At 45.8% G+C, this 24,842-nt stretch overlaps 1 protein-coding gene across 4 annotated transcripts in view; it reads left to right on the top strand.

Annotated features, from left to right (window-relative positions):
• The window catches only part of PLXNB1 (plexin B1), a 79,288-nt gene that overhangs the window by 1,187 nt on the left and 53,259 nt on the right, over positions 1–24,842 (top strand). Inside the window, exons 1-2 of one of the 4 annotated variants that reach the window (XM_074914374.1) lie at positions 13,002–13,106; positions 21,909–21,970. The exons of 1 other annotated variant lie outside the window; for it this stretch is intronic. The gene's annotated coding sequence lies outside the window, so the exon portion shown is untranslated. Of the gene's footprint in view, positions 1–13,001; positions 13,107–21,908; positions 21,971–21,990; positions 22,307–24,842 lie in introns of those variants that run through there. 2 more of the 4 variants (XM_074914373.1, XM_074914376.1) reach the window with 2 other exon arrangements.

The following is a 24,842-nucleotide window of genomic DNA, read 5'->3' on the forward strand; positions in this document are numbered from 1 at the left end:
TTAATAATTACATCTGTTTTGCTAACTTACAAATACATTTAAATCATTAACTTGAGGGAGGCTAACTTGTCTGCCTTCTTCAGACTGTTCAACACTTTTTCCAGTAACAGTAAAAAAATGTTAGAAGGTGCCTCTCTGATAAATACAGTACCTTTAACTTCAGGAAGACCATGTGTTCACCTCTTTCCCCTCAGCATTGATTTTTACTGTCTGTACTGAGACTGAGTGGTTAAGTCCTGTTCTCCTGGAGATCTCATTTTCCACCTTGAACGCATTCCTTTTGAACAGTTTGTAGCAAGTGTTTGGGCCCCCTAAGCAGGTGTGTTTTCTGTTACATCAGTGCAATTTGAGATCTTTCTTTTCTCAAATCTAAACTTTCTGTGACTGCTGCTTTATCTCAGGGCAGCAGTCTGGAACAGGAGGAGTCTTGAGAGAGTATCTGGGCTGTTGCTGTAGTTACAGAGGAAGGGGCTACAATCCTGAGTGTTGTAAAGCACTGGGGTTGGTATTTTACTAAACAAGTGCTTTACTCTGCGTAAGGTGGAGTGCTGGGTCTGCTCATATCTGGTCTCACTTTTTATTTTTGAGTGGAGGCCACCGGTCTCCTGCGTTATGCATTGCGTACAAAATGCAAAAATCGATGAGTGTTACATTAATGATGTGTCTGTGTGATGCTGGGAGCCAAGCCAGTGGTGGAGGCATTTGCCCTGATTTGGGAGGAAGCTGATGCACCGAGCTGTTGTGCTATGTGAGTTTGCATTCTAATGGGGAAATCGGTGTTTCCCCTTATAAATCAGACATGGAATTGCATAGGAATTGGAATGGTTTTAATAGGGTCACTTTGAGAGGCTGGGAATGTCTAGCAGAATCCCAGGAGAAGAAAACAAGCAGGTTATGGGAAGAGAAGAATCCGGCAGGGAAGGTGATGTGTAGGTAATCTGGTGCTGAGCAGACTGTTTCCATGCTCATCCACACCTGTGTGTAGCAGAGCTGGAATCTGCAAGCCAGGGACTTGCCCTGAATTGAGATTTGGCTAGAAAGCATTTAACATAGTGCGGTTCATATACGGAATTTTCTCTTTAAATTTCTTCCAACATGTGAAAAGAGTTAGGTTAGTAATACGATTACCAATATTTAATAAGATTAAAATTACCGGCATAACTCTCTTGAGGAAGGTGGGTGCAGACTGTCAGCAGTTGACACTCTAATCTCTTGCTTTCTCCCACGTAAGTGCTTTAAAGAGTTTGGGCTCCTAGACTCTGCTTTTCGGAAAAGAAAAATTCTGTCCTCGCTTGCTGACAGCTCAGGTATTGCCTTACCTTTCACATCCACCAACAGCATCATATTCCCAGCGGGGCCACGGGATGTTCCCATATAAGGGCAGAGGGAATAGCTGACAGAGGGTTGTAAGGAGCCCACAGAGCCATTCCCTTCGCTTCGGTGCCAGTCTTTGTGCAAAGCAGGGTTGTTTCTGTGAGTGTTGCTGCCGCTGGCACGCTTGGGCTTTCCTGGCAGCATCAGCAGAGACTGCGAGGGCTGAACAAGTCTGGAAAGTATCTGGTGCTGCTGGAGGTGGCCCCGTGTGCCTGAAGAGAGGCTGCCTGCCAAAGAAGCGATGCCAGTTGTATATTGGGTGTGCTCTGAAGGAAAAAGCACCCACCCAGGTTGTCTGTGGGGGGTGTGTGTGCTATCCAGTACTGTCCAACAGGAAAACAAAAGTCATTGCACTTGCTGCCTTCCATTATTTGCTTTCTGGAGTGGTCCATTTAGCCAGCAGTGTCGGGTACAGGGAGGCATGGTATCTTTTTGAGTAGAAGAAATGCTTTATGCTTTAGTGTCACCTGGGGAGGGAGAACAACAGATGAGGGGAAGTTTGACAGAAGATGAAGCAGCCGCTTCCCACAAAGGCTTGGTATTTTATGTGGTAAAAGCTTTGTTTCTGAATTGGTCAGATTCACGTTATTTCTCTTCTGTCATCTTCCTCTGTCTCAGTTGTTCCTGCTGCCCGTCAAAGCAAACTCACAAGGACTTCAGCTTCTTCTCCTTCTTCCTGGCAGCCTCTCCATCTGTTCTGGTTTTGTTTGTTTGTAGCTGTTGGGCTTTTTCCCCTGAAACTTCAAATTGGCTGTTGTAGCCAAGTTCTGAGTTGAACCCTCCCCATCTTGCATAAGGACATCCTGGAGGAGATGATAGGACTTTTATTCATCCCAGCTTGCAGGGTGGTAGCAGTCAGAGGAGGCATGAGCCTGCCTGCTTTCTTTTAAGAATTAGCCCTCTAGATACAAGCTAGTTTCAGGAAGCAGCAGTTGGACTGGTGCCCTTTTTGCTCACCTGGATCTTCAGTGAAACGTCTTTGTGCTCCAAGTGCTGGAAAGCTGGTGCATTCTACTGATTCTACTTCTTTGCATTCCCCATAATCTGTTAAAGCCCTGGATTTGATTTGCATTTATTTTCACTTCTCGTGAGTATCTGATTGCAGGATTACTGTATCTGAAAAGATTCATCTTCCGCTGTTCATCAAAGCCACAGGAGGGCTGCTTTTGCCTTTATGGGAATGTGCCAGCTGGTCTTTCATTGTGCTGGTATCGTTTTTCTTGTCCTATTAACGGAGGCATCTTTGATGACCTGATGGTTGGGATGATGTCTTTAGAGAAGATTCATATTGACTGTTTATTTGAGCGTTGTCTGGTTTGGTGTCTGTGCCAGAAGACAATTCTTAGAAAATCCCTGCGTGTGTTTTTCATGGACAAGCATTTGAGACATTAGGAGCATGTGCACGGTCTTGTGACATGATACCATTGTTCCAGGAGACAAAGTAGATGCTTAATTCAATTGGGAAACAGTAATCTCACGTGTTGCACGGTTTTACCCCAGCACAGTGGTGAGAGCCAACAGATCTTCCCCCTTGGCATGCTGAGTCTAGGGACTCTCTAAAATCCACTTGGGGGGGATTTTTGCTAACTGTGCAGCTCTCTGGAACCATGCAGGATCAGCCTTCATGCTGTGGTTTGCTCTAGTGATACCTGAGGTGTGCCCCTGCTTAATAAACTGGCCTGGATTGTAGTCGCTGGAGCTCAGACTTGCTAAGCTGCGAAGGTGCGAAAACATGAAGCGGGATGTTTCGACCTGTACCGACATGCTGCCTTGACTAATGGAAGAACCACAGTGCTTTGGTATGATCTCTTTAAGGCTCTGCTTTTTCTCCCCAACTGCTTAAGTAATAAATGTGGAGGACTTGTTTTTGCTGCTAATATTATTTATTTTTTTTTTAAGCCAAGTAGTAACTAAGACTTCTGAGCTATTTTGAGGTTGCAGGAAGCAATTTTGGTCTTCTTTTAACTAGAAGTAAGCACTGCCTCCTGATGCTTCTCTGGGGGCAGTGGGGGAAGAAGAAACAAATGGTGTCAGTTTAGATGGATTTGATTTTTTTTTTTAATTGAATCCATTTTAAAATTATTTCTAATATCCTGAATTTAATGTTAGAATTTCACTTTTAAATTCTGCCTGCCTCTCCCAAAAAAGAAAAGGGGGGGGTGGGGTGGGTGTGAAGTAGAAAAGAACTTTGTGTTAGCATGATCTGATAGGAGGATTTTAGATGTTGATCAGAATGTGAGGTGAATCTTCAAATGATATAGATCCTAAGGAAATTCCCAGATGCCAGACTTTAATCTCATGTGAACTTCGGATATTTGCTTGCAGTATCAATGCTGCAAGTACTGTGAGGAACACTTCTGTGCCTGGCAGAAGTGTGAGATTTCGCATGGCTTTTGGCTTTGAAGTTTAACTATGGAACAGCATGGAACTGGTGTGTGGAGTTTCCCCAGCCTCTGCTCTGCACCAGTGCTGCTGCTCTCAAAATTCCTGCAACTTCATAGCGACTCTCTTTTAGGAAGTGATAGTTCATTTCCCTTCTTGAGGTATCTGAACATTGTATTTTTATCTTGCTATTTGTATCTGTTACCATTCTATCTCACGAGGAATGTCTTTTGTCCCTATGTTACAGGGGCAGGAGGGGGATTGATCTTTGTTCCTGGCAGTGGTTTGGCCAGGCTGGTTCTGTACTGGGGGCTGCAGTTTAGCAATTGGTGTGACTGCTTGCTCCAAATACCCACCTAGAATTTGTGGTGAGCCATCGGGATACACAGCTGTAATGTATTAGCTAAACAGATTTGCTGTTGCTAACAAGCAGGTGCAGAGAATTTCAATCCATCACCATTCTCATTCTCTTTTGTGCTTTTCCTTAATTCCGAATTTAAAGGCAGTGCTGCCTTTGCAGCTTCTGCATTTCAGTGAGAAAACGTGTCAGCTTATCTCAGCGTAATGTCAAATGAGTTGCAATGATGGGATTGGTACTGCTGCTGAAGTTATCACGAGGAGAATGCGGTCTTTCTTGCGTCCTACCCTTCCCTGCAGCTCTGCTGTGGCAGGCGAGTAGTGCCTGGGACTGTGCAGGTGGGGGAAGTTGATTGTATTCAAGCATTTGTCTATGCTGATGAAACTAGTTTTCTGACTGAATTGCATGTCGTTCTATAGATAGAATGGGGATATTTTGACATCTTACACTATTATAATAATTCTGCAAATTGCTACATAGAAAGTAGTGTTTTCAGCTTAAGGTTTCTGCCCATGTATGCCTATTTCAAAATTATTTTTGTCTCAATCTCTGTTCCTTTAGCTCTCCTATACTGCGGCATTTCACATTCTGGTTAGGTCACTTCCCTGTTCTTTGTGTGGAGTTACCTTAAGAACTGGAGCGCAGTCTTTTTCCCCCCTCTCTGGTCCTGACTCATGGAGACTCGGCACTCTTCAAATCCCTCTGTTGCTTACAAGTGGCCATGCCCCCATCCTCCTGTGTGAGACTGAGGAGTTTCTGGGTACTCCAGTCTCCATAAAGAAATCCCAACTTCTGTGAACAGCTGGCTGAACAAATGCTCCAGAATATGCTCTTGACAGTGCCCTGCAAGTGCTCTGTGCTCAGCTGGAAGTCTTTCATGCAACAAGGATCTAAAGCACAGGAACCAGGGCTTCAGAGATGCTCCTGCCAGATGAGGCTTTGTCAGAAATAATGTTATGATGGAAGTTGGTGTAGGGTTTTGGACAGCTTGGAGTTAATGCCCCTGAAGTAATTCTCTCTTCAGCACTTTTAGCTTTGATCCCAAGATTTTTTGCATCAGACTAACCTTAAAATGCTGGAGAGAGCAATTCTTTTAGTGAATTACCTAATAGTAAATTATCATATGTGAGAACATTTTGGTAACTCTTCTGGGATCATCTATCTGCTGTCTTCCACACACCAGGGTCATGGAGCTCTTCTCACCTGTCCTATGCTGTCTCCTACCTTTAGTGTAGCCAAAAAATGTACGTGTTGGAGATCTCTAGTGCAAAAGCAGTTCAGGACTTCTGAATCCCATTGCCACCAATGTCTTTATTTGCTTACTGCTTGACTTCTTGCATACAGATTGCAGTCCTTTACTGAATGATTCTGCCCAGAGAATGGTGAAATGGGTGTGCAGCTGTATGAATTGTATGGGAGCGATGCGTGCCACTGTGGGAAACAGGGAAGTAGCAACTGGGGGATCTGTTTATTTGCCAACTCTTTTTAGCTAGTTTAGCATTTTGAGAGAAATTGCTGAAATGAGACTGTGGAAATGTTGAAGGGCCTAGGGAGACCAAGGCATTTGTGAATTTATATTCTGATCCTTGGCTTAGCTGAAACAGATTTATGGATTGCATTTCATGTCAACCTGCGACTGTTGAGAGAGATTTAAGGCAAAGATTTTTTTGCTGCTTGGCCTGCATGTCAGCACAGCTTTTTCATGGCTACGACGAAGAGGTGTGGTTCCCTTGCATGCCTATGCCTTCTGGGGGACTGCTAGTGCTGTAATGGGTAGCATTGGCTCTTTTACTGTTTCTTTGTTTACTTGGTCTAGATTTTTCCTGTTGTCTTGGGATTTGTAACCAGAAAATGTTCTCCAGGTGTGTGACAGCCTACAGAGGTGCATGTGCAATTACAAAATGTCCCTGGGTGCCTGCTACCAGCTTGTCATCTTGGCAGCACAGGCAAAATTTGAATTGGCAAGAAGGCAGAGCAGTCCCTGCGGCACTGCCATCTCCGAGTGACTCAGTATTCCGAGCTCCTTGGCCACAGTAACAGGCAGTTGGAGTCTCAGTGCTGGAGTGTCTGGTTGTGCTCTGTGCCCAGCACTGCTGAGGTGATGTAGAGCTAAAGAAAAAGGAGCAGCGGGGTAGAGCAGCTGCCCTGCAAATGCTGTTCTTGTTCTCTGTGCTACCGAAAGGGCAGCTACCTGCAAGGTTGCTCTCTGCAGGGGCAGTAGATGGGGAGTAAGGGCTGTGTGTGCTGGCAGTGTGGCCATATGAGCAGCTGCACAGGAACAGATGAAAGAGCCATTTAGCCTGTTTTGCTTTTTCTGGGCTTGGGACAGTCAAGTCTCTGTCCTCATAGTGCCCAAGACACCGTGGCCCCTTCCTTCTCAACACTGAACTGATCTGCAGGGGAAGTGAAAGCCTGTGTCAGTAGGCTCAGTAACGAGCTCAGCAGAGTGCCACAAATCTAAAGGCTTCTGGGGTACTTGTGACAATCACGCTTTCTTGCTTATTGTATTTTAAAACTGTTCCTGTGTGTTGTAGTAACAGGACTGTGTTCTGCATACATGAACCTTGTAAATTAATTTTCTGCCCACAAAACACAGAAGGCCTGCTTGCCATCAATGCTCTCACACAGGATTGTGCTGTTTCAGGTACCGAAGCCTGTACGTGCAGGGTGGTGGCATTGTGAAGCTTTCCTTAACGAGCCATATTGATACTGGCCACTGTTCCATCATGCATAACTAGGCTTCACAACACTGTGGAGAGCTGTCTCTGTAGAAGTCTGTGAATAAAGGCTGTAAAGAGTAGGCAAGCTGATGTTGGTATTGCAGACTCATGTTATTTTGGAGCCAAGCATCCAGATACATGTACAGCATCCCACCACCACAGTGCATCTGTGAATGCCAGACTCACTAGCTATGGACAAATAACATCTAAACAGTGTTCACCTTCCAGGTGATGACAGTGATGGGGGTCCTGCTGGGAGCAGCGTGCGTGCTGGCGTTCTGCTCACACAGCCCCAAGAAACGTCAGTGTTTCTGGTGAAGTAGTTTTGCAGTTTGATGTTCTGTTGCTGATCAAAGGTGTGTGGCTGTACCTGCTGCAGGTGGTCAGCAGCAGCAGGCAAGTCCTGGGATGCTGCTGCACTGAGCAAAACTCTTACAGGAGAATGACCCGCGCTTGCAGTTCTGAGGTTTCATCCTTTCCTTTTGCCTGGATTGCCTCCCGGATATTTGAAAGCCACTGGGCTATGGGTCTGTTTACCTTCCTCCCAGTGCCACCAGCACAGGGTGATCCTAATGGGTGCTGCAGTGACAGTTACAGGCTCCGTGTTCTCTGCAGGCTTCCAGAGCCTGTTGGATCATCAAAACACAAATGACACCTGACTGTTCAGCTCTAGGATTGTAATCTGCATCCCCGAGTGCACTGTGTAGGAAGGACCAGAAGGCACGAGGTCCTAATAATGGAACCTTGCCCAAAACACAACATGTTTATTTTAAGCAGGTCTAAATCATATACGTGCAGTGATTCGCGAGGGAAATGGTTTCAACCAATATAAACACATGTTATTCTACTTCGTAATAAATACTTCTCAAAGTTCTTTTTTGTATAGAGGAAGCATTAAACTTTTTGTGCTTATGAAACTGTTAGTGCTACTGGGAACTGTCCTCTGTGATGCTGCTTTACTTGACTGAATTAGAACTGTTATTCTACAAACTGGTACTAGTTTCTTTACCACTCAGTGACCTATAGGAAGATCTGTATTGTGTTTTTCTTCAGACTGCTCTTCTGTATATGCTCAGAGAAGTCTTGTCCCTTTGGCCTGTTTTGAACAGAAGGGTGAAAAGCTCAAGTGAAGGAAGGAGAACTGATCTTTTGAGAGCTGCAGGAAAAATAAAGAATTACAGGACTTACCTTCTAAGGGAGTAAAACACTTCCTTTAAAATGAAGGCTCTGTTTACACGTGTTAATTCCCTTTGTTTTTTGTGGGATGGAAAGGTCACTTTGTCTTTATCTAAGCTATGAAAAAATCAATGGTCTAATCAATTTATAAAGTAGATTTAGTTAAAATTACTACTGTGGTGTGGCTTGGGCTTTGTGTAAAGGTGTCCCAAAAAGCTGCTAGAAAAGTCAGTGCAGAGCATCACTGCAAATAAACTTATAGAATTTGTAGGGGAATTTTCTGTCCCATTCACTGTGTCCATAGGGTGGGTTTTTTTCCCTTGCGCAGTCCCAGCGTGGCTTCCTCCTGGTGTTCTTACTGAAAGAATAGATTGTTAAGATCAACAAAAGCAGTCACGCAGTTCACTTGAGCGGTCATGCATAAATATGAGCAGACTTTCTGCTGTTAAAACTGACGGGTAGCCTTCCCTGCCACTGTTTTTCCAGAGGCTGCATGCTCCTGCTACTTATTGCTATGCTGAGGATGCCATCCGAGAGGATGGTGTCCCTGATCGACAGCCAGGTATTAGTGTTCCCCAGTAGCTGGTCTGGGGGGGTTCACAATGGCAAGTAAGTTTTTTGCTTTGAAAATACCAAGGTGAAGATTGATAAAAGCCACATGTCTCATTCTACGTTATTGCCTTGGAATGATTTTCTTCTGAGTGCTATAACAGGCCCTTCCTGCTATCACACTGACCCACACCCAGACTTTGGCCTGGGCTCCTGCCTGAATGCAGGGCATAAACTCTCTGCCTTGTGCTCTTTGTGAACTTAGATGTGCATTTGACATATAACACAGTGAGAACTGTTGCTAAATGGAAATACTGGTTGGAGGTGGAAGTTCAATGGGCCTCCTGCTAGAACAGAAATAGTAGGAGGCTCTAGTCCTTGTGATATGGAGAGTCTGGTTAACATCTACGAGGAACTAATGCTTTTCATGCAGTGATCTTGAATAACTCGGGTCTTCGGGGAGATTTGAGATGGGTGTTTATTGGTTTTGATGTATACTTCAGAGGATATATAACTCTGAAGGGTTCGGTTGTGTTAATAAAAAGACCAGCTGGAAAGAAACACATGAGTACACGGCAGCAGGTGACTGTTCATCTAATGTATTTCTTAGGATGTTTGACTTGGAGTTGTACAATGGTATGAATAATTGAACTGTGCCAACATCAACAGCGTACCTCATAATTATTTAATTAAAAAAAAAAAAGGCTGATATATTTGAAATCATGGGTTACTGGGGACGTGTTGGAAAGTGTCTTCAGCAAGCATCAGTACTGTGTGCTGTTCAGTAGATCATCAGTATTCTGGAAATAAATCTAAAGCCACTGCTAATGTTGATTCAGCAGAGGGGCAGGCAATGCTGAGGGCAAATTCAAGACCGTAGCTGGAAACGACAGGTCTGTTGGGATTTTCTTCCTTGAAGATTCTGAATAGTACGTAAATCTTTGGCAGGATGGGGATCAAGTAGCGAAGTTTTCCTTAGAGCTTTTGGAGAAATGATTAAATGGTGACTAAGAAAGATGTGAGCTCCCTACACTCAGAGTCAGTGAATTGACTGTTAGCTCACTGATAGAATCTTTGCAGTCTGTGATTTCTGTAGCTCCTCCGTTATGCTGTAAAACGGGTCTAGTGAAATAACATCCAACTGATACAGGCAAGTATAGACTTCTGTGTGCCAGGGATGCTGATTGTTTACCGATTGTGTGCTTCACAAAAAGCAGTGACCCTGGAGAAGGGGGAGGAGGTGGGGGGATGACAATCAAATTGCTATTTATAAAAAAAAAAAAGTTATAAGTTGTTCGAGCACTCAAGAAGGTGCCTTGTAATGAGAGACTGACAGGACCGATCTGTTGATTGCTAAAAAAGCTATCGAAATGTGACTTGGTTAAAGCATGTGCATAATTGACTGAGGAGCTACTCTTTAATCCAGCAGAGAAGGAATTAATGGCTCAAGGCAGAAAAGCAAACAAATAAGAAATTAGACTGGCCTTGCTGCCAGAAAGAATGATGGAGCCATTGGAGCAAACTACTAGGAGAGTAGTGAACTTATGTTTTGACCTCCGAAGGCCTCTAGTCTAGATGCCATAAACCACTACATTTCACAGAACGGCTTAATGGGTTTTGTGGAGGTGCGAGTGGATAAAATGGAACGGTGTCTGTGTGTTAGGCAGGAAGTCAGAGTGGTCTTACCTTAAATTATGTGACTGACTACTCCTGCTATAATTGATTTCTGTTTTTCTGTGCTTTAGAAATAACCCCAAGACTAATGCAGTTGTATTCTTTAACGCTGGTTTTTTTCCTTCCCAAACTTTGTTTATGTCTAAATATTTAATGCAATGTAAGTGGTACATCCTGGTTATAATCTTGTTCGTTATGGGAGTGTTAACTTGAGGGTTGTACTTAAGGTGTCTCCTGAGAATGAAATCTTTTGTTTCTCACAATATTTCTTCCACCATTGTGCTGATCTTTGTATCTGACCTGTCTTGTGGCACTTATTTTACTGATGAAACTTTTTAGAAAAGTAGAGTTTTATTAAGCAGTTGCCGTGTAAACCCATGTACACTGAGGAACAGTGTTTAATTCCCATTGCATTTAATTTCAGCTACTTTCATTAATCTTCTCTTGCATTCAGTGTGAAAATCCTATACAAGAAGTAAATCTGATGAATGTTGTAGTTTAGCCTGTGATTGTTTCAGAATAACTTGTGATTGTTTACAGGCTGAAAACTAACTTAGTTTTTTAAGGCCAGACAAATCACTGAGCTCACTCAGTCTGATGTTGTGTAAAGCAAGGCGGTGGGCTTTCCTGAATTCAAGCTAAACATCTAAGTTGAGACCGAATGTTAATAAAGAGTTACGCCTGATGGAGAACTTGCCATATCAAATACATTTTAAGATATAGCTGAGAGAAGAGGTTTGGAAAACAGACCTTGTTCTGCTCACTCCAGAAACCTGCAATTAGCAAATCATTACCTTTGTTCTGAATGGGTTAACTAACATGGTACTTGTTCTGTTTGGCTTTTGATTGACTATGTAATAGCCAACATCAGCAATCTCTCTCCTGTGCTGGATTGTGAAGTCTGCTAATTAACACATTAGTTTCATATTGCTGCTGCCAATGTTTGCACTGAAAACTTGGCTTTTTTTGGCCATATGGATGGGTGGGAATATCAAGATTGTATTATGGCTCTGTGCTCATTCATGTGTGATGCTTTGTGCTCTGTTTTTCCCAAGACATCTAATCAGGCTTGGGGCTGAACGGTGCCTTTTCGAAGACTCTTTAACTGAAAGGTCAAAATAAGCACAAGGCCTAGAGACAAGTCTCCCTGTCTCTCTCCCCACCCCCCCCGCCCTGCCCTCCTTTGTGTCTGTGTCTCTCCACGTATACATATGTACGAGTCCTTCACCCAACACATTCATCTGTGATTCCTTTCGTGAGACCCAGGGCTTCGAAGTGCCCTGCTGCCACTCAGGGTCTTCCCAAACAGCACACAGCTCTGCAGGCTGAATCTCACGCAGCAATCTGTGAGTTTTTTTTGTTGGGGGCTGGAGGGGAGGATTTGTGGTAGGGAGCTCCTGGCACTCACCTACTGATGGGTCTGCTAGCTCTCCATCACTGCTGTGCACTGTTAGCTGCCTGGCATGTGTGTGTCTCAACCACGTGTAGGTAAACCAGGATTTCCCTTAAAGGCAGTATTATTTGCTTATAGACTGGGATCTGGTGGCTCTTCAAGGGAGTGGGAAGGGAAATATGCCTGACAGTGGTCTCAAAGTGAGGATTCCAAATAGTGCCGTGGAAGGTGAAGACGTTGGTCTGTGGTACAGATCAGGTCTGATGTAAGTGGGGTTTATTCAGGCTTATCCTGCGCTGCCTCCCAACCATCAGCAGTGGGAGGTGTTGAAATCTGGGAGTTTACTCCAGCTCTTGGTGTGTGTCTGAGGAAGATGCCTTTGTTTGGTAAATGAGATTTATTTTTAAGGTCTTGATGGGTCTGTGCCTGTTGTAAGAGCATTTGAGGCAATCAACTCTTTCGCTTTCCTTTTACTGTCACTGTTTCAGCCCTGCCTTGACTACTCCCTTCCCTTACTCGCCAAGTGCAACTGAAAATGAGGTATTGAAGCAGCCCATCTATTTTTTTGTATGCAGTCTAGCAAATGTTAGTGCTGGAAGTTGGGCTCTCACTGCTGTTTGTCTGGTAACATTAGCCTCTGTTGTTTCCTTGTGCTGCTTTTGAAAAATACTGGTGTGGTTTCTGTGTGAGAGGTGGTTGGCCCGTAAATGTATGCCAACCCACGTAATAATTCTTCTCTAAAATCTTTCATCAGGTCTTTTCTGTTATATAGTTTTAAAAGAAAAAAAGAAACACACAACAAACATCTCCCTTTACTCCTGGAAACAGCAGTCATCTTGTTCTGCTGAGCTGACTGCTGCTCATACTGACCTGTGCTGTTTCCTTTGTCTTAATTTATTTTAGAGTTAAGCTATAAGCTGTTTAAGACTGGGCTATTTTTGTTCTGTATTTTTGCATGATCTTTTACATGAGTGTCCTAAATGCTAAGATAAATGCTCTTAAAGACAAAACTACCGTCCTTGTCAGGGGCAAGATGGTCATGGCTCTAAAAATTAAGTTTTGTGGTTTTGCTCTGATAAAACGCTTTGGCAAGCACATGCCTCCACAGAGGAATGCCTAGGTCAGGGCCAGACTCATGGCCATCTTCTGCCTTTAAGTTGGATTGCCTTTTGTCAGCCAGATGCCTTATGATCCCCACCTTCTCTCTCCACCCCTCTTTTGACAGTAGCTGTGGGTGCTCAGCGGGGGCTCCCTGGCTGTGTTTGTTTTAGCTGGGGAGGTGTTTGCCTTCACTGCAGAATTCCAACTTCCAGCTGCCGGGGAAACCTGGAGCGCTTGTGTTGATTTATTAGGGCACAGCTCGCCTCAGGAATGCCTTTGCTAAGGAGCTGGGAGTGATGGAAGGGATCCTGCCTGATGCGGCGTGAAGCCTTCTTGTTTCTCTTTACAGAGATGCTAAGCAGGAATTCCCCAAAGCAAGGTAAGAAAAATAGCTCGCTCGGCTGACTGCTGTGGAGAGCGTCAAAGTGAGACTTGGGTTAGGCTTCCCTGGCGTAGAATCAAGGAGGTGGACGATAGCTGCAATTTTAAGAGTGCAGTTTTAAGTGAGTTTTTGGTGGGAGATGGTACTGTGAATTGCCTGACCCGAGGGTTTGTATGCTTTTGGTTTGTGTTAAGAGCTGGCATTCCTGAGCTACTGACTAGAGCTTTTTTCTGGGACTTGGCTTTGGGCCATCTGAATGTTTTGCACTTGAAAGAAGCAAGTTTCAACCTCTTTGGATTTGCAGACTTATAAACATTTTCCTTTAGAGATATGGCAATAGATTTGCTTTTTTAATTACCTTTGCAGACAACAAAAGTCTGTGGACTACAGGGTTAAACACTGACACAAGTGTGTCTTATCTCTAGTGACTTCACTAGAATACCTTCACATCTCCGTAATTTGTCCTAACTATGTGACACGCACGCCTTATTTTCCTTTCTTGTCTGGCATGCACGCACAAATACATGTTTCTGGACGTTTTCTTTCTTCTGAGATTTTGGTGGCTGTTGCCCCAGCTGATCTGAAACTAACACGTAGGAAAATACTGGGTGTTTTTACAAGGTAGGGTGGACAGCCAGTCACTCTGCGTTGATCAAGTATTTGGTAGTTGCAGAGTAGGTTGTGTTCATGGGGCATCAGTGCTGAGAAGGAATTTCCTTTCCTGGCTGAGGTAGAAAGACTGTCCACGTACAGCTTTCTTCCTTTGCTTTAGCATTCCTTGAGGTTGTTTCCTATTTTACAAATGCATCTTTTGAGAACTGCCAGGAAAATGTCTCTCTCAAATGGAAATGGAAATTTCTGAGCTCAGAGGGATGAAAACCTTTGAGTCTGTGCTCACTGAGTGAAAAGAGGATTACCAACCAGCCATTCTTCAGCGTGCAAAACAGTGGAGAAAAGTCTGCAGAGGCTCTCTGAAAGTTATTGGCTTTCCTCAGGAAGGGTGCTTGTGAATAGAATTGAATGATGAGGTTGGTCCCATCCTCCTTAGCTTCTCTGCTGCAGAGAGAGCAGTGTGACTTTGAACTTGGTAGACACTTGAATAAAATGGGAAACGTGTTTTTGAAGTAGATGTCTTGCGAACAGGCCTAGAGGCAGTGTTTCTATATTACTGTAAGAGAATTAATGGGTTTGCGTCTGCATTTGGGCCTGATAAAATGCAGGGAGGCAACTCTGATTTTTCCAGAACTGTTTGAAGGGTTCAGAAATGAGGATGGTCTGCTGGAGTAGATGCAGATGGTTTATTTTCACTGGGGACTGTTAAACCTGCCAAAGTGTAAACTGCATCTTAACAGAAAGATGGGAGACAAGGCCTGCACATCTCTCCCTCCTAATTACCACAGCTCAGCTGCTGCTGTCTCTTATGCTTACAGATCTGAAAGGTGACAATGACAATGTCTTGAATGGCGAAGCAATAGCAGGAAGGCTTTCTTTGGGGTGCTTTTTTTTTTTTTTTTTTTTCAGTAATATGGAACAAAGAAGTTTTTCAGCCAATCGTCAAGAATATCCTCATGAAAAAAATCTTCCTCCTAGAAACTGCTCTTCATAAGACCACTGGAATTTCTGTAGGTCTCAATGGCTTGTCTCCTGAGTGACTACATGTAATGCAGCAGCCAGCTTCATCCTCTTTTCCACACCAACAGCCTGGGAATGCCCACCACAGCGGTGGGATTTCTGTTTTTGCTGTCCATGCATCTCGGCACCAGATTGCCTTTGTATGCACTCACTACCTTTTCAAGAAGTTGGAAAGCTCTTCTCACCTGTTGTAATAAAAATCTCCAGCAGTGTCTTCACAGCTGTTACTTTAGCTGCCGAAACCCAGACTTTCAAATCCTCATCACTCGTGGCACACAAAAATGGGAAAAGATAGTTCTGAGTTGGGAAGGATAGTACTGTGGTTGTGATGGCGTTGCAGTGGTACAGAAGGAGCGGGGGCAGCAGCAGCTCCCAGTTGGTCTGCAGGTGACAGTTTTGGATTTGGTGTTTCCCTGTGAAAATCTGTTGTAGGCTGCAGTCTCTCGTGGCAGTCTTGCTGGTTAGCTATTAACTTGTTCAGTCTCCCCTCACCCATGACAACTACTCTGTTTCACTTCTGTAAATCTGGTTTAAGAAACAGCTTTGTGAAAATTTCTCTTCCTGCCTCCTCACTTGTTGTGTTTAGCTCAGGAGAACGTGCTGGCACCCAAGCCTTGGTAGGCACGTTTTTAGTGCTCCTTTTGTTTTTTAGTGTCCCTTACCCTTCAAGCAGTCCCTGGGGAGATCCGTGCCAGGGGCAGCAGGCAGGACGGGCTCTGATCAGACGCTGTGTGATGTGCCGATGGGATTCCTCCCAGCTGGGAAACAACGCAGCAGAGGAAAGGCAAAACAGTGCTGGAACCACAGCCTTTTTTTTAGATGAGAGGAGAATGCCCTTCTTCATACACAGCCTCCTCCTGCTTGTGACCGTACATAGCCCCTTCCTGCTCCCCATCCTATAGCGTTTTCTCTCACTGCATCAGGGCATTCAGGCTAGTACAGATCTGAAGGAGCAACCTATATTTAGAGATTATTCTGCAATGGTATTTGCCTTGTTTCTGTGGAGGGCTTGAAGTACTCAGCTGCCTAGTTCTGTTTCCTTTTGTAACATGCTTCTTCGAGTACACTGCTTGCAACTGGACCCTACAGCTCTTCCTTTCCCCCTTGTAACGGCCAGCTCCCTCCGTCTTTTCACATATAGGGAATAAAAGTTGAAGTGTGGGGATGCCTGTCCATTTGTATCAGCCTGGGAAATGGTGGACTTTTCTCCTGAGGCCTTTGCCTCGGGCATCTTGCCAAAAGGCATCTAGGCTTTATTCACTTCAAACACATACAGTTCCGAAGCCAGAAATGTGCAGAAAGCTTGTGAACTGTGATAACTGAGGGCCAGACAGCGTGACCTGGTGCTTCTTAAGAATCAATGAATTGAAGAGCTGTGACTTGTGGATGCTTGGGAAGCGTGACCAGGCTGCGGCACCCGCAGTGCAACGTGAACCTGAAGAGGATCACAGGATGATCAGCTCAAACATGGATCTAACCTGTATTTATGGTAGGAAAATATCCTGAAATCTGAGCCAAAAGAATTAGAATTTGCGTAAATGAAGTGTTTTGGCAAACACATGTGATTACCTTGTTTGTAGATCCTGTGTACGAGCTTCCTTTCTTCAGAGCATGAGGAATTTAAGGCAAATTTTACTTTGGAGCTAAAAGGCATGTTTTTAGCAAAGGCGGTGCAAGTAGCACTGGGAAGGAGTCCAGGCCTTTGGTGTTCCTGAAGAAACGCAAACAACTGCAGAGAAGGGTATAGCTCAGATCCTTTTGCCAGCGTGCTTAGCAGGCAGCCCAGTACCAGATCTGGTTCAGTCTTTGACAAGTGACCTCTGTCACTGAATGGGAACATAAAGAGCCTCAGTGAGCTTTGGCTGAACTGGGCTTTTGCCTGTCTGCTCTGGAGAGAGAGTAACCTCAGTGTTCCCCTCCCTCCCTCCCCCCAGTGTGTCTGTGAAAATACCAACTTGATTTAGCTGCCAAAAAAAGACATTTGAAAAGTATACATTGCTCTCCTGTGTCCTAACTTCTGTAAAATATGGGTTACGGTTGGTTCCTGTGTCTGGTGCTCAGTAATTTTACAGAAGAGAAAACAGCACCACTACAACTATCTACACAGCACTTAATACAGTGAGGTCTTAGTCTGTACTAGGACTCCAGAGTGCTATTCTGAGCATTATGAACCTGATTATGTTACAGAGCTCAGATGGCTCAGAGCCACACTCGGGATATTAACTGTTCCTATTAAACTTTGCATTTAGAGATCCTTCTGGCAGAGGAGGGTGACGGTGAATGAGCAAGCATTCCCACAGTGAAACTCTGTGTCTGTACAGTTAGGGGGTGGTTTGTATTTGATTTGCACAAGGGGTAACCTGAGTTCCAGCACTTGCTAATTTATGGATGCTCAGTGTAATGATCTTTTTAATATACTAGTTTTGTAGCTGCAGGTGTTGTGGAGGCGGCACTTATTGATGTAGATGTATAGGAGTGCAAGAGAAATCTTAGAGTGTTATAAATGTATCATAAGGGATAAATCCATATGTAGTGTGTCATTTGACACAGAAGGTGATAAAATGGCATTCAATGTGGTTACTTGTGATTCTTGACAGCTTGTGTCCCTGAAAGAGTGCATCTAAAACTCGTTTTAGTTTGTGATGAAATTAGCTTTAGGAATAGTGAAGGTCCTTCCCACTTTTTTTTTTTTTTTTTAAAAAAAAAAGTGAGTTTCTTTTCACGATATATATTTTGTTTGGTGCTGTTACAGATTTTGTAAAAACAACCCCCCTAAAAACCCAAACAACAACAATAAAAGAAATCCTCTACAGATTACTTGGGTGACCCAAACAAAGTTGATGAGTTTCTGACTGTTTTAATAAGCATTGACTGCCAGGTGGGAACTGTGCAACCCTTCCTTCATCACCCCACAAGTGCGGGAAGAGATAAATGTATATAATCCTGCCCTGGCAGTGCCTGAATTTGAAGCACGTTACCAGCAGGACAGGTATGCTGAACTGGGAGCCTAAATGGCTGCCTTAGGGGGTTTAGACACGGTTGTATGGCTGTTGTGGGTATGAGGCACTGGGGTAGGGAAGGTTACAGATTGGCTAGTGGGCGAAGGGGGGTGCTGGAGGGGCAGTGTGTGCTGGAGGGCAGGCAACCTCTCATCTCTCCTTGGAGGCAGTGAGATTTTACCTTTGCATGGCTTGGGGTTAAACTCTTCTTCCAGTAAGATTTTTCTCTGTACTGGGAGAGAGATGTGACTGTTCAGGCAGGGACTAAATACAGTGCAGTGGACAGTTTCTCTGCAGGAGACAGAAATGAGTGGTGGAAGATTCCCATGTGCCTGGTAAACCCATGTGCCATGGCTTAGGCTCACAGGGAGGGGCTGAGTTTGTTTTATCAATGAATATTCCCTTCCCCGGAAAACCAAGAGCTGACATTTTTACCTTGTAAAGGCTTTGCTCTCCAAACTTGGGCCTGTAGCACAAGGAAGGCACACGATGACCTTGGTGTTCCTGTGCCTTCTCAGCTGCATTTTTTCTCAGACTCCACTGACCCTGAGATGTGGATGCATTCCCCTCTGCTGCTTTGTGTTAAAAATGAAGAATGAACTGTAACATGGGGAAGCAGTGTGTGTGGTGGAACACATCAAAATAAACACGAGGAGATGATGGTGGTGGTTAGAAGGGCCTGGATTAGATGTGGTGGTTAGGCTGGATGGTGTAGTGAGGGGGAGAAAAGAAGCTAGGAAGGAACTGCAATGGGGATCAGTCCCCGAAATAAATACCACACAAGCAAGGCATGAAGGGTGTAAGCAGTCTCCTTGAAATCAGATTCTGTGCCTGAGCCTTCCTCCAGAATTTCCTGCAATTTAGACAAATGACCAGCATCAGATTTTTGAGTGGTGTTTGTGCTGAACACTTGCAGGAGTGTGTTCCCATCCAGCTGCTGAGCAGAAATCCTCGCTCTTCAGTCTTGCTGCGAGCTGCTTTGCGCTTTTCTGTGGCAGCAAGCTTTTGCAATAGGAGTGCCCCCCCCCCCCCCCTCTCGCAGCCCCCGAAAAGGATGGCTTTTTCTGTGAAAGAAGCCAGCGTAGCCAGGCAGACATTATCCCCTTGCCGGAAGGAGGGATCCAGGCTCCCTGGGGAGGAGGGGACCAGGGGGAGTGAGTGATTCATTGCAGCTGGCTGCAGTTTGGCCTCCTTCTCTCTCTTTGCCCTGGGTGCCAGGGAGTGACAGCTTGTGGGCAGCAGGCCAAGCTGTGAAAAGAGGAGTGTGTGAGGCCTTCAGCTTTCTCATGCTTTATCAAGCTGCAAAGAATAGCTCGATATTCAGCCAGCGTTGGTGCAGGTCAGGAGAATGGAAATGCTAACTTAACTCCTGACATGCCGGCTGATTGCTGACCGCATGCTCCGCGTGGAGAGAGGGCCGCTTTGTACGCGCTCACACAGCAGCACACCGAGCAAAAGGAAGAAAACGTGCTTTGATGCAGTGATGAAGATATCTTTCTGCTAAGCGGGCAGCCTCTGGGACGTGCTGGGAGCGTGGAAAGATGGGAAGAGCGCTCTTCTCTCGTGGCTTGCTGTCGGTGTGCTGGCGGAGGATGGAGACGCTCAAACGTAGGGCAGCAGGAGCGATGGGCGTCCTGGGAGAGCGTGAGGGACAGTGGCGGGTGAGTGGCAGGGCTGTCCTCGGCTGTCCTCCCGCTCGTGGCACAACGCTGAGGGCTCTGGGGCCAGCCAGCCGACCCCTGTGCAGCGCCTGACAATGCGGGGAAGCGGCGGCCTGGGGAGCAGGATGGGGCCGGCCCTGGAGCTGGAGCCCGTGGCCGGAGGGCCTGCCAGCACGGCGGCCCTGGCGCGGCCGTCTCTGCGGAGGGCAGCCCGCCGGCGCGGAGGGGGTTAAGCGCTGCTCCTTGGCTGGGGGTGAGCCTACCTCGGGGTGTTGAGCTCCATTCCCACGGCTTTTCCTTTCTGACCAGGGCTGGGGGAGGGATCTCGCCTGGAACAAGTAAAATGCCCAGAGAAGCTGGAAAACATCACCCCGGCCCCTTCAGCCTTGTGGCGGGCTGGGAGAGATTTGAGCTTCACCGCAGGCTGGACAGGAGCTGCTGGCCAAGGCCGGGGTCTGTCGCCGCTCGGCTGGCCGCTGGGCAACATCATCGAGTTATTTCCCTCCTTCAGGCAGACAGAGATGGCTTTGCAGGCAATCAAGTTCCTTCCTCAGGGACTGAAATAAATTATTTTTCAGCTGGAAGGATTTAAAGTAGAAATCGAGTCCTAGCAGTTCCATGAGCAGATCACAGCACAGGTTAGCATATGGGTTTTGTGGCTGAGCGAGAGCAGCAGCGGTTGAAAGAGCATCATTCCCTACAGGACATGCAAGTTTCTCAAAGGCATAAGATAGCAGGGCCCTTCTTCCCTGATGCTGACTCCACATTCTCCTCCTGCACCATTTTGAGCTGCTGAGTTGAGCTGTTTGAAACCCTGAGGAGAGGGAAGAGGGGGAAGAGCAGGTGAAAGTCTGAGGGGCCAGGGAAGGGAGTTAGTGGGGGCCGGGAGCACACCCTGTGGCTGCCTCGGAGCCTGAATCCCACCACTTCTTCATCAGCAGTGCAGGGGACTGGGAGAGTGAGAGGGCTCTGCAGCATCCCACTTTGCTTTGGAGCTGAGTATACCCCTGTGTGGGGCACCAATCCTGGCCAGCATGAATTTCCCAGCAGAGGGAGAAGGGAGTTAAAGTACCTGTTCAGCCCCTAGAAATACGCTCTGAAGTCCTCCCTGAGAACCAAGGTTTGCGGTCCCTATTCTGAACAGCTTCTGAAATCAGGGCAAGGTGAACTGGTGTGAGTGAATGGGACCCGGTAGTAGCATAAAGGAGAGATGAACCATGGGCTCAGAGTGCAATTCCACAGTTCAGTTCTGCTGAGCTGTGTCTGCACTGTGCAGACCAGGTTACGCCAAAAAGCATGGCTAACGTGTGGTTAGAGACTGGGTTTTTTGTTTGTGCATGGGGTGTCTGGCCTTGCTTCTGCCCCGGATCATCTTTGCATAGGGTGAAGAAGTACTGTGATCCTCCCACTTGCTGTGCTGGCTGCTGTGGTGGGAGGATTTGGAGGGGAGAGGGTTTGGAAAGCAGTATTGCCTGTGTGGGGCAGAGGCTTTATTTCTTGCAAAGCCAAGAGAGTAGCCTGGGTCAGCACCCAGATATCAAAATGAGTGATGAAACAACAGCATCTGCACAAATATTCTGTAAACGCCAAAATGATTATTGCTAGTGGATCTGGCTGATTGTTAGGTGCCAAAATCCTAATAAAGACTGGTAGGCAGCAGCCGTTGTTCGATTTTTCTGCATCCAGGCAATTGATGGTTGCTTCTGAGCATATCACAGCTCTTTGCTCTGTCCATTTACTCACCCAATAATGGGAAATGTGGCTGGAGTGGGAGCTGGAGTCACGGGCTGATCTGAGCCCTGTGCGAGGCGGAGCTGCGGTGGATGCACAAAGAGAAACTCTCCTGCTGTGGCGGTAGCTTGGGACCCAGGTGCAGCAAATGCACCAGCAAGAGCTGGCTTTTCTGCCCTGCTCCTGCAGGGACAGGGGGTGTGTTCCCATTGTGCCTGTTCTGGTTTGCTCCTGTCAAGCCTCTTCTCATTATTCTTGCCTTGAGCTGTCTCAGGCCCGAAGGCAGAGTGCTACAGAAGGCTCTGTAGGCTTGCCCTTGAGAGACGTGCGGTCCTTGGAGAGTGGCTGTTCAAGGGAAGCACTGCAGTGGGCTGAATTGAGGCTGTTTCAGTCTGTACAGCTCTGAGCTAATCTCCCAGAGGCAGAGACATTACTCACCAATCAGGAATGTGTCTGTATTTTTCCTAATGAGAACAAAACATTTTATCCCTGTTCATTAGCAGAGAGTTAGGGTGTACTGTTGCTATGCAACAGACTCCTCTCCTCTGCAGACACACTGGGGGTGTCCTCCGTGCCATGGTTAGAAGGGTGAACAGGGAGGCTCGTTCTGGCAAGAAAAAGATCCCATTGTTTTCCCAAGGCTGCCTGGACTTTGTGCAGCTGGCCAGACCTTGCCTTCTCAGGGGGAAGGGAACCACAGTGGGAGTCAAGTGCAACAGGGATTTAATTTATTGGAAAAATAGTCTTTGCATTTCACGTTATGTTGTTTTTTCCAGCTTGAGGCACACTCTTCAATAAGAGAAATGAAGGTGTCTCAACGTTCCCAAGAGCCCAGATGGTAAGCAAAACGCGCCGGGAGTCAGCACTGGGATGCTTGGGGACCGCTGCAGCCCGCTGGGCTCCTCCCTGTTCCTGATCATTTCAGTTTGTGGCCAGTGTATTGCTGGGCAGCCTCTTGATGCTGCTGCCTAATGAACCCACCTGATGAACTGTGCCACCTGTGAGTAGTTGGATGAGTGGGTTCACCAGGCACATGGTCTACTGGGAAGTGTGTGGCTGGATGTGAGGCTATGCTTGTTCCCTTTGCAAAGGGAGCATTCCTTTTACGTAGGAAAATCCTATGAAGGGCAGAGGGCATCTCTTCAACTGAAGCTTTCATCTGTCGATTTCTGCTGTAAGTGGCTGTATTTACTCCAGAGGTTGCCTGTATTTGCTTGTCATTTTTCTTTTGGTCTTCCTCCCCAGCTGTACCCCCCTTTCTCAAGGGAATGCTTGGGCTCTGTGGGTTGCAGTGGTACCTAAGTCAGGCAACTGTACACCTTTTGCAAGAATCTTCTCGGCACCTTTGGTGTTGCACTTCCATCTCTGTCGCAGTGTAAAAAATACCTTTTCAACTTTGAATTTTCTGTACAAGGGAATGAGTTTAACCTATAGAAAGAAACAAAAAAAGCTACTTTCTGAGGGTGATCTATGGACAGAAAGGGGCCAGTGAGTGTTGCCAAATCTGAAGACAGTCTCCTGGAGCAGGGGTGATGTTCCTATCTGGCTGTCAGTCACCACGCACTGTGGTGAGCTGCTTTGTGCTGGCTGAGCTCTGCCGTGTTGACAGCTATAGACCCTTGAAGAAATGTCTGCCTGAAAATGATGTCTCCTTTCAGGCTGCTTCCTGTTAAACAGGATAGTTACAACTCCTATTTCAGTTTGCCTGGCGAAGCACTCTGAGAGTGTGCAATTTGAATATGGGAATTTGAATGTCAGATATAGGGTGGTACAGCAGAGATTCCAGACTGAATGAGCTGCTGGAGATCTGCATAAACTTCTGGTTGGGGAGTGAAACCCTGGCACCTGGATGCTAGATGCTGATTTAGATGAGTCAGTGACTCTTGCACTGGAGAGATGAGTATCATGTTAGAGCACTGGGAGTGCAGGAGCCCTAGAAGGATGTCTGCTTGTTGGACTTGCAGCTATAGCAGCAGGAGGGCTCAGCAGAAATAAAAACAATTAATAAAGCCAGACTGCAACCCCTAGCCCAGACTTCCCCGTGTGTGCAGCCTGTGTGGTTTCAGTTCGATAGTAGACCTGGATTGAACTCTTGGATGGTAAAAAGTAAGTTTTTGGAAAACCTGTTTCAACGTGGAGCCTCCAAGAATAAATCCTGAGTACATATAACACATGTACAAAGATTGGCGAGTCTGGTTTTCTCAGCTTTGCGTTGCTCTGGGTGTTCCAAGTAAAACCACTAAATCAAAGCTGTTTGAAATAAGGAATGAGTAAGTACTTGAGATGACTTGAATTAAGGCCAGTCTCTTCTGGATCCATGCTTTCAGGTTACATAAAAAATAAAAGACCATAGGGAGGACAGAAATCTGTATGTTGTATTCTTTGAGATATCAGACTACTTCTGTCCAGATCCCATTGAAAAAGTGCTCCAGCAGAAGGGCTCTAGAGGACATGCTTTTTAGTACCTTTAAGTGCAAAAGATCATGGCTGAACAAACTAACTTCTGAGATGTGAATTACAGTTATTATCCGAGTTGCGCTCTACTTAATTCTTGTGCGGCCAAAGTAGCATTTGGTTTCCTAGGAGAGCGTTACTTCTTCCCTCCTTCTTTCTCCCTTTTTAAACATTGTAGGGGCTGATTTTCTGTCCTATTTTCTGTGGGCCACCACCTTTTCTTTCTGAAAGATAAACATAAAACTGCTGTGCAGTGTGCAAGGCAAGAATTTTTCAAGAGAAACCCTTATTGGGGGATGGAGGGCACATTTTTGTAAACTGATGATGTGTTTTGGCTGTAGATGTTTTTCTCATTGTTCCCTATGCCTGGCAAGCAGTTCTGTATAGTGTGCTCTCTGCAAAGTGGTCAGAATAGTTGGGGGGTTTGGGTATTTCTAGGCCTGGGACACGTACCTTCTTCATATGTGATATAAAACCTCTGCATAGCTACCTCAAACTCCAGCTCCAGTTCCGAATGTGGTATTTCAGTGAAAGACTAGTCCAATTGCTCTCCGGTCTTGCATCTTGTCTTGCAATTCTGTTCTGAGATGTCTCCCGCTGCATTCTGAGCAGCTCTTTGCTAGGAATATATGCTCCATTTGCCTAAGTATTTAACCTTGTAACAACCAGGTTCTTGTTTTGGTAGTATCTGAGCTTCTTACAGTGGAAAACCAACGCAGCTCTACACATATTCACAGTGGAGGAAAAAAAGCATACCAAAGCTGTTTCTACATTTTTGCCTCTAAAAGCAGTGCAGGTGTAATACCTGGAGCCGGGTGAATGCCCTATGTGAAAATAAGCCTTTGTGTGATGTTCCATGTACAGGTTTTATGTAACTCCCAGGGTTGGCATAGGTTGATGTCACCAAAGATGTGGTCAGCTCTCCTGTACTGCATTCTAGAAGCTCAGCTTCTGGGAAGGGTGAAGTGCTTTGCCCATCTGATCTAGCAGAGGAGATGGAAATAGCTGGGCTCAACGTAGAGGCTCAATTAGATGAACTTTTGAGTCCCGTGTGCTGTTTGATATCCACCACCTTGAGAAGAGGGTTCTCCCCTTTGATCAGGACCAGTTATGGGCTCTTTGTGGGGTGAGGTGTTCCTTCTTAACCCTTAAAGAATGGTTCAAAGCCCTAAATTGTGAGGTAGGTTTATATTTTTTGAAATGCTGTTAGCACTGACTATTGTAACTTTAGGTAACATGTTTGTCCTCTTGAATTC

Source organism: Athene noctua, chromosome 10, assembly GCF_965140245.1.
Source record: "Athene noctua chromosome 10, bAthNoc1.hap1.1, whole genome shotgun sequence".
NCBI classification, from domain to species: Eukaryota; Metazoa; Chordata; class Aves; order Strigiformes; family Strigidae; genus Athene; species Athene noctua.